The 8,573-nt window shown below is 36.5% G+C and overlaps 1 pseudogene; it reads right to left on the reverse strand.

Annotated features, from left to right (window-relative positions):
- Positions 1–2,157: 2,157 nt before the first annotated feature.
- LOC116851863 lies at positions 2,158–3,181 on the reverse strand (annotated as a pseudogene).
- Between the last annotated feature and the right edge of the window lie 5,392 nt (positions 3,182–8,573).

The raw sequence follows: 8,573 nt of genomic DNA on the forward strand, positions 1-8,573 counted from the left end.
AAAATGTTGCATATTACAAAATGCAAAATATATGTAACACTTACTTGAGTTCTCCTTGTACGTTATCTACGCGACTTTGCAGTACATTAATTAATCTGCAAATATAAATTAATGGTCATTGATATTTGTACGGTACGTATGCAACACATCCACTTCTAATTTTCATACCGTGTCATTCTTTTCTTTTCTTATAAAAACACATATACTTACCGAATAATTTTTTCATGAGTCCACGACGATCTTTCATACTTATCCTGATCATTTTTTTGCGCTGACTCACAGCTTTCCAAGTTTGTCTGAAACCGAGAACCACATGCATTACTTGTATACATTACTTCACTTGTATGTGTTTGTGTACATGTTGAAACGGATGTCGAGTATACTAAATCAGCACTGTATTGATTGTTGTGAATAAATGTGTCTGATGTGGGAACTGTCGTATATGTTGTTGATGTATATGTAGGTTGACTATACATTTGTGAAGTGGAAAGTGTCGTGTATGTTGTTGATGTGTATGTAGGTTGACTATACATGTGTGATGTGGAAAGTGTCGTGTGTGTTGTTGATATATATGTAGGTTGATTATACATGTGTGAAGTGGAAAGTATCGTATATGTTGGTAATGTATATGTTGATTCAGTATATATGTGTGGTACGCTTGTGAATTCTTTTGGGAAATTTTGTATTAATTGTTGTGAATAGGTAATATGTTTGGTCTTATCCATATTTCCAGGTAAATCTTGTAGGGTGCTCCGTAGGTCGTCAACATCTTCATCTATCTCCGCACTCGTGATTGCCGGTGGATCGTGACGTATCTTTTTGGGTGGACATGTCTGAGATTCGTCTTCTGAAGAAGTTGTTTGGTAACGAGTTGGCTTGGCAACGACGCGCTTCGGTTGGTTCATCTGTTCCTGTAAGTAATGAAGTCAGCACAATGGAATATGTAACACATATATTATATGTTGCAGTTACATCCTCGGACTTTTCTTTCAAAAATTCAAGTACTGTTCATAATTCTAAACCTTACCAATACAGTCTCTTTAATCATTTCAATAACTTTTAAATATCTTTAGACAGTACAGTGAAACTGTAAAATGTTAAAATTCGTGAAAATGTTGAATGTAAGTGAAGAGAAATTATTAGAGAAATTATTAGAAAAATTATTAAGAGAAATTATTATGTATACGCAACGTAAGCTGCCGAGGATATTGGAAAATATTGGTTATAGTTTTTCATCATGTATAAGAACAGCGACAATATATGCTGATATTTCAGAATCATCTTCTTCACTACTGTTGTTATCTTGTGTCCATGTCGAATTGCAAAGTGGCATTCTGTAATACTTTGCAAGAACTTCGTCCAAGTTAATATAAAATATTTCGTGATTTAATGTAGAACATTTGTATATTTGAAGAATCGAAGATAACATGCCGATATCATAAAAATTTTCAACCTGTAAAAATCTTTTGACTGCTAAACGATAGGAGTTATTTGTCTCGTTTTCAATATTATTCATAATAATTTTGGAAACGAGACAAAGAGATCCATCACGTAAGATGCAGCAATTATCACGTATCTCTATACTTAGTAATATTCCATTAAATCGTATCTTACGATATTGTCGACAATTAATATCATTACTTCGCAGTGCGATTGTATGTATAGATGAATCCATATTATAGTTAACATTTGTTCTGTGAGAATCTTTTTCCTTCATCCTATTGAAAAATTGCTGAAGAGGTAAACTAGGTTTGCGACAATATTTTTTAAAAATTGACATATTACTTTCATAAGGAAAAGCGGAGAAGGAATCTAATGTACCGAAACATCTCACATCGTCGACAATGTGAAGAAGGCCATGTACGTTATAAGAATTAAACGTTGAACCATATAGATTTGGACTTCGAAGAACAAATTTCTGCAAAGCAAGATCTGCAAAGGCCAAATATCGTCTTGAGAAACAATTAGACACCAAAACTCTTATCGCTGCATGCAATAAAAAATGCTTATACAATCGTTCGTCCAATATTCCAAACATGATAACTGGCCCTGTATATAGTAGAAATTGGCGATATTCACTTGCTTTAAACTTTGAAGACATATAGAGAGATCTAGGACGTCTCGCAAATTCCGACGGACAATATTTGTTAAGAACATTCATTCTCGAACATAAAACAGAAATAGATCTTCCTGATAATTTTGACAGACGTGAGTATTTCCCATATACCCACGCAAGTAAAAGTTTTTTTATGACACCCAAGCATACTAAGTGCATGTATTCAAAAGGCACTTGTGATACCATACCTATTGGCAACATCGATAATGAGCTGTTGCCTCTATGATGATCCTCGTCTAAACATCTACTATATTCCTCATCAGTTCGAGGAGAATGATTAATACCATTAAAGATGTAACGACCTTCGTGACGTATACCCGAAATCTTACACTTGGAGCAAGGGTTAGAAGACATGTGATTACGATGATTTAAAATGAAAGCTCTGGCTGGTGCATCAGCTATGAAACATCTCAGTTGTATCGGTATTTTATTACCATGATAATTAATGCCACCGCTACACATAATTCTCTGAATATCAGCAATAAATTTTTGAAGAAAAATATTTGGATCATATGGCTTATGTGCACCTTTATAAATTCCTACTATTATTGGCTTTATATGCTGTATATTAACAATTCTACACTGAATAGGCCATATCTGAATACTCCTTGATTTATCTAAACTACATCCATCTATATTGAAATCTAATTCTAATTGATTAACAATGGAAACATTACGAAGATTTTGAATTATCCCTACTTCCAAATCAAAATGAACATATTCTCCTGGTTCTACAACAAACGTAATAACACGTTCACGTGGTGTATGTAGTAACGTCCTAACATCTTTTGGTAAATTGTTAAAACAGGGATGTGAACGAAGAAGAGACAAGATACTATTACCTTGCATATGCGTTAAATTATTATCGACAAAACAGCATGCCAAACATTCGCCAAATGAAGGTTCAATGTGGATTGTTTCAGTGAATGAAGCATCGAACGATGAAGAGGAAGAAGAAGACTCATCAAAATTTTGTATATCATATCTATAATCGGTAACATTAGCATCATCCGCGACAAAGCCAACTGACAAACTGGGAATATCTTCAATATCACAACTATTCATATTCGACTCTATAGAAGTGCCACATTTCTTACAAACTGCGAACGTATATTTTTCCTAACCTGTTTCATAATTTTACTTCGTTGTTGTTTTGACATATTATGCACGGATTTTCGCGAGAAAGAAGGTTTCAAATTATAAAATTCCATATTTACTTCCCTTGACGATATGCTGTTGCAAGCGATGTAACTACGTCTCATAAGTTTCGTTTAGAATTATTCGTCTTGCCACTACTATAAGTTAGTCTCTGCAACTCGCTTCTGCAATGGTTAAATGCAAAATGATACAGACTGTTGCCATGCAAACTGTTGGTGAATTACCAGAGAAACAATTGTAGGCTATGGCAACATGATGCAGCCTATCCAAGAGCTCTATTTTCGTGCCACAAATGTTTCTTTACGGTTCTCGCAGTCAGCGTGACGCTCTATGCACAATGCCAGGCATAAGACAATAGGAATAGGCATTAGTCAATAGGAACAAGGAATACAAATAAACTGACCAATCTGAATTTCTATTCCCTGTTCCCATTGTCTGTTGCCTGGCATTGTGCGTTACGCATGGCCGGTATTCATAGTCGGATCTTATATTTAAGATCGTCTTAAGTTTATCTTCAGATGATGTACGGATCATTTCATTGGCTACGAAGTATGTTAACGAACTTAAGACGGTCTTAAATATAAGATCTGACTATGAATACCGGCCTATATGTTTCCCGCTCTCTTAATGCACCAGTTCAATAGTCAGGAAGAGAAAATATAAACAATGTAATAACGCGATATATCTGGCGGGAAAATAGAGATTTTTGATAGGTTGCATTATGTTGCCTGTGATTGGTTGTAATATCATCGGCAGTTTGCAAGAATAGCAGCATTCATCATTCTGTAGTTAACTGTCGCGGAATTTAGTAGCATCGAATAATTCTCAGCAATTCTCAATTATATCGCTCGCAGTTTGACTCCACCAAGGCAAGTAAATAGAAAATGTTATACTTTCCAATTTGTATCTCACGAAAATCACTGTATACCTTGTTATAAGATAATTCAGAGTTACAATATAGGTTATACTCAGCGAGAAATTGCTCATCCATTGCCGGTTAAACGATGTCAAGTCGACATCGAAACCATAAAATCGATGTCGATGGGACATCGTTTTGGCGTCAATCGATGACATCCATGTCATCGACGGTCATCGATGAGAATTATTTTTCGCTGGGTACCCTAATAAAATAAGATCTTCTTGGGATAACCTAAGAACATTCCCAGGATGTAAACACAACCTTAGAACATCCTCAAGATATCCTGTGGACATCTGTGCTGTTAGGGTTACATTTCAATGTTGCACCATTTTGCACCAATATTGCCTTAAAGAGGTTAAGTTGACGTAAATTTGCAGAATAGGAACAAATAAAAATAATATTGTAGCACACAAACATAACAGTTATCTATTATAAATATAAAATATAATTCTATGGCGTCTTTTACATTGCGTTGTAATGGTAATGTTGTAAAAGGTGTATATATGTATATATATAGGGTGTATCGTAGCATGTGGAACCCACTTCAGGAATAGATAACAGGAAGCACAAAAACAATTAAAAAAATTCATATGAACATGTGTGCTATTTGAACTTGTCTCGAAGTTATAGCTATTTTTGTATTTCAATAACCTGCAACTGCTTATTGTCATAGAAGATACTCGAAATAGCTACCTCCAGTTTGCATGCAAGCTTGCAGTCGTCATATCAGAGAATTTCGCAATCTTCCAAAAATTCCAGATGTACTTATGTCGAATCTGCTGGCAAGCTTGTTGTACATGATCTTGGTTTAATTTTTGAAAGATTGCGAAATTTTCTGATACGACGACTGCAAGCTTGCATACAGACAGATGGTAGCCATTTCGAGCACCTTCTATGACAGTAAGCAGTTACGGGTTATTGAAATACAAAAATGGCTATTACTTCGAGACAAGTTCAAATAGGAACATATGTTCATATGAAATGTTTATATGAAATATGTTCATATGTTCTGTTTTCATTGTTTTTGTGCCCCCTATCCATCCCAGAAGTAGATCCCATATGTTACAATACATCCTGTATATATTGCTTCCATGTTAAATCAAATATGTAAAGTGTTTTATACATAAATTTTGTATATTTATTTATTGTTTCGTATTGTCCATTTTCCAAATATTTTTTGCTTCCAAAATTACGCAGAACACAGCGTGTGAAAGACTGATAAGAGATGATCTAGCTTTGCGATAAGATTGCTCCTAGCTCGCTTGATGCCTACGTCGCGCGATCCGCTCATCAGTGGTGAGATAAGAACAAAGCGATTGGACATCTGTCTTTTTCTAACTTACTATCATTGTACTGAGAAAATGCGCCTAACGGACATTGTAGCGAATTCTCTCTAATTAGCGGAGAAAATGACGCTTACCGGATCGACCTCGCACGAGGTCCAGCGGCGTGAGGAAAGGGAGGCGAAATCGATTCGGAGCTGATTTGTTCAAATTGATTTTATTCACTTTATTTAACACTCGATAATTTTACGCCGCGGTTGTCTCGAATCGATCATGAGTTGGAGCGGAAATCTTCTTTAAGAGCCGAAACTTCGGTCACACAATTACGACGGAAATCTTGTGGAGCATCCAACGGATGCCCGGCCGACGGAGATCTTGACGCGGCCGACGGAGATCTTGTATCGCGGTGACCCCTGACTCTGTCCCGAAATGATCGTCGAGATTCCGCGGCACTTTAGCGCAAGACGACACAAAACACGAAATTACAATTTCAAGCGCGCGCGATGTTAATCGAATGTACAGATAAAGTGTCGTTCGAGGCAATACGGAAACGCAGCGATTAACTATGAGAAAACAAACGGCCAAGGCAGACACCGGTCGCAACGGCCGACGGCTATGAGAGCGGAGCAATCCGGAGCTGCGCGAGAGCGCGGTCGCCGACGGCAACTGGCGATTCAGAAAAATGAGAATTGAAATTCCGCTAATTCGGAATTCAAATGAAACCAAGAGAGCCGTTTTGAAAATAAGGAATCGAATGTAGCTGACTACGCGATACGACCTTACTATTAAAGCGAGAGATTGCTCCGACTCTTCCGACGTCTGGCTGTTAGCTCCTCGAATGCACGACTGAGTGGCCTTCTATAAAACGTGGCTAATTGCCGTGTGGAACAAGCCCACTTCTCTTCATCTCTGGCACCGTTGATTGGTCCAGCGCAAAAGGTGATCGCTGGTCGCGTGCCGAATTTTCCTTAAAAGGAGATATCTCACGCTATGTAGGGCTCCACGGCGCGTGCCGGCCTTCGATTCGCGGAAACACTGTTTATCCGCAGTTGCTATGACAACCGAAAGCGATCTGTGTTTATTACGGCTTACCTGGCACGCGCCGCGGAACACCTAGGCACGTGGAAGACACGTGACGGTGCCGATCTCTCATCGCGACGAATCTTCGCTAGGTTTTTCGCTCGCGTCGCGAACAGACATGATTAGACGCATTTTTGTTAGATGGCTTATCTAAAATGTGCCTAGTTCTGACCGCTGAAATCGGACCGGTGGCCGCTCTTAGGCTCCTCTCTGGCTCAATTTAAGTTTTCGCGTTAATATATACTGTCTAGCTTCGCGCTTCTCGTTTTGGAGTCAATGTCGATAGTTGGCTTGAACCTACGATTTTTTACACTTAGGATTATATTTGTAGATTCACTGTTCATCACCAACTACAATTTGATATAAAAATTGCTTCTTTTTGTAACGAGAAAACAATGAAATGCAAATGGTTAAACTATTTTGAATGGCCAATTTAGACCATTCATATGAAACCTATTTGCCTTCTTTTTTAATCTTTTCCGTGTAAATAATAAAAAACGGTTGATTTACCAACATTTAATGCTTCAGCTAATTTTTTAAGCATTTGAGTTAAATTTTTATTCAAGAATGAAACAATTCGACCACTTCGAATTTTTTTGTTTGACTTGTTTCTTGTCTTTCAAATAAAAATCATCACTTTTGAATCGTCGAGAGCAATATTTATATTGTTGAGCTCCCGCTTACACTCGCGATTGCGCACGGGAGAAATAAACGGAACACTTTATAAAAACGAGAAGCTTTTACTATTTACAATTAGCAATTCACAATTGAACGAGCTCAGTTACAATATTATCTTTATACGTCCGTTTGCAACCACGGCTGGCTGTCCACTCTCTCTCTAACACGTCAGCTGTCTCTCTCACGTCAGCTATTGTTTACTTAACAACCCATCGTCAAGGAATGCTTGAACGACTTGAAAGGCACGGGTGCAACAATATGTTTTAGTTGAAGCAAACTCACAAGGGAACACCGCGAACCCGAACCTTTTGATTTTGATACACTTTTGTGAATATGTAGAGTAAATCAATACATGAATAACGGTATATTCCATTTGTGCTCTATCATTATTTAAAGATATATTTACATTCTCAAAGTAAAAAGGACGATTCCATTTTTTCGTGTATTACTCTTAAATTAAAGGAGATAGAAAAAAATTTTTCGAATAAAAGTTTAATGGTAAGTTAAGTGCTGTAAATTGACATAAGCATAAATAAAAAAATACTTATAAAAAAATGGTTTACAATAAAGAAGGTATTTTTTCATTTATGCTTTATCAATATATAGTACTTAACTTACCATTAAACATTTATTCGAAAACATTTTTTCTATCTCCTTTAATTTAAGAGTAATACACAAAAAAGTGAAACTGTCCTTTTTACTTTGAGAGTGTAAATCATACCTTTAAATAGCGGTAGGGCACAAATGCATGTACCGTTATTCATGTATTGATTTACTCTACATACTTATAAAAGAGTATCAAAATCAAATAGCTCAGATTCGCGGTATTCCCTTAAAATAAGTTTCTGAGATGAATAGGCGAGCTTCGGCAGTCTTCGATTCGAAACAATAAAGCATATTTCGTCAATAAACGACGAAAATGCTCTTTATCATATCTCATTTTCAATCGCACTGTGTGGTTATCTTTACGATATGATATGTGTCATATTAATTGTAGAAATATCCAAGTTTCGAAGTGACGTACTAACTTTCAAAATATCTCTAATAGATTTGTAGCTACAGCCATCCATAATAAGTCCTCAAAACTAACCGGAACATTTAATATATTAGGACCTTAACTTTGTTTCCGCCCGCAAATGTTAGATGGCAATGCAAACAGTTCTAGTAGTCATTACTAACGAAACAGGTAGTTTGTGATTAATTTCGACATTTCTCGATAACATTCAGTCAGCATACACAATTATTTTCCTAAACAACAATTTCTTTTGCTTTGTGAAAAATGGAACGCGATAAAGTGTTTTTTCGACATGTGCTTTTGCACTATTTTGATTTGAAAAAA

This window comes from Odontomachus brunneus, unplaced genomic scaffold, assembly GCF_010583005.1.
Source record: "Odontomachus brunneus isolate Ranch 3 - 2012 unplaced genomic scaffold, Obru_v1 Obru_scaffold_194, whole genome shotgun sequence".
In the NCBI taxonomy this organism is placed as follows: Eukaryota; Metazoa; Arthropoda; class Insecta; order Hymenoptera; family Formicidae; genus Odontomachus; species Odontomachus brunneus.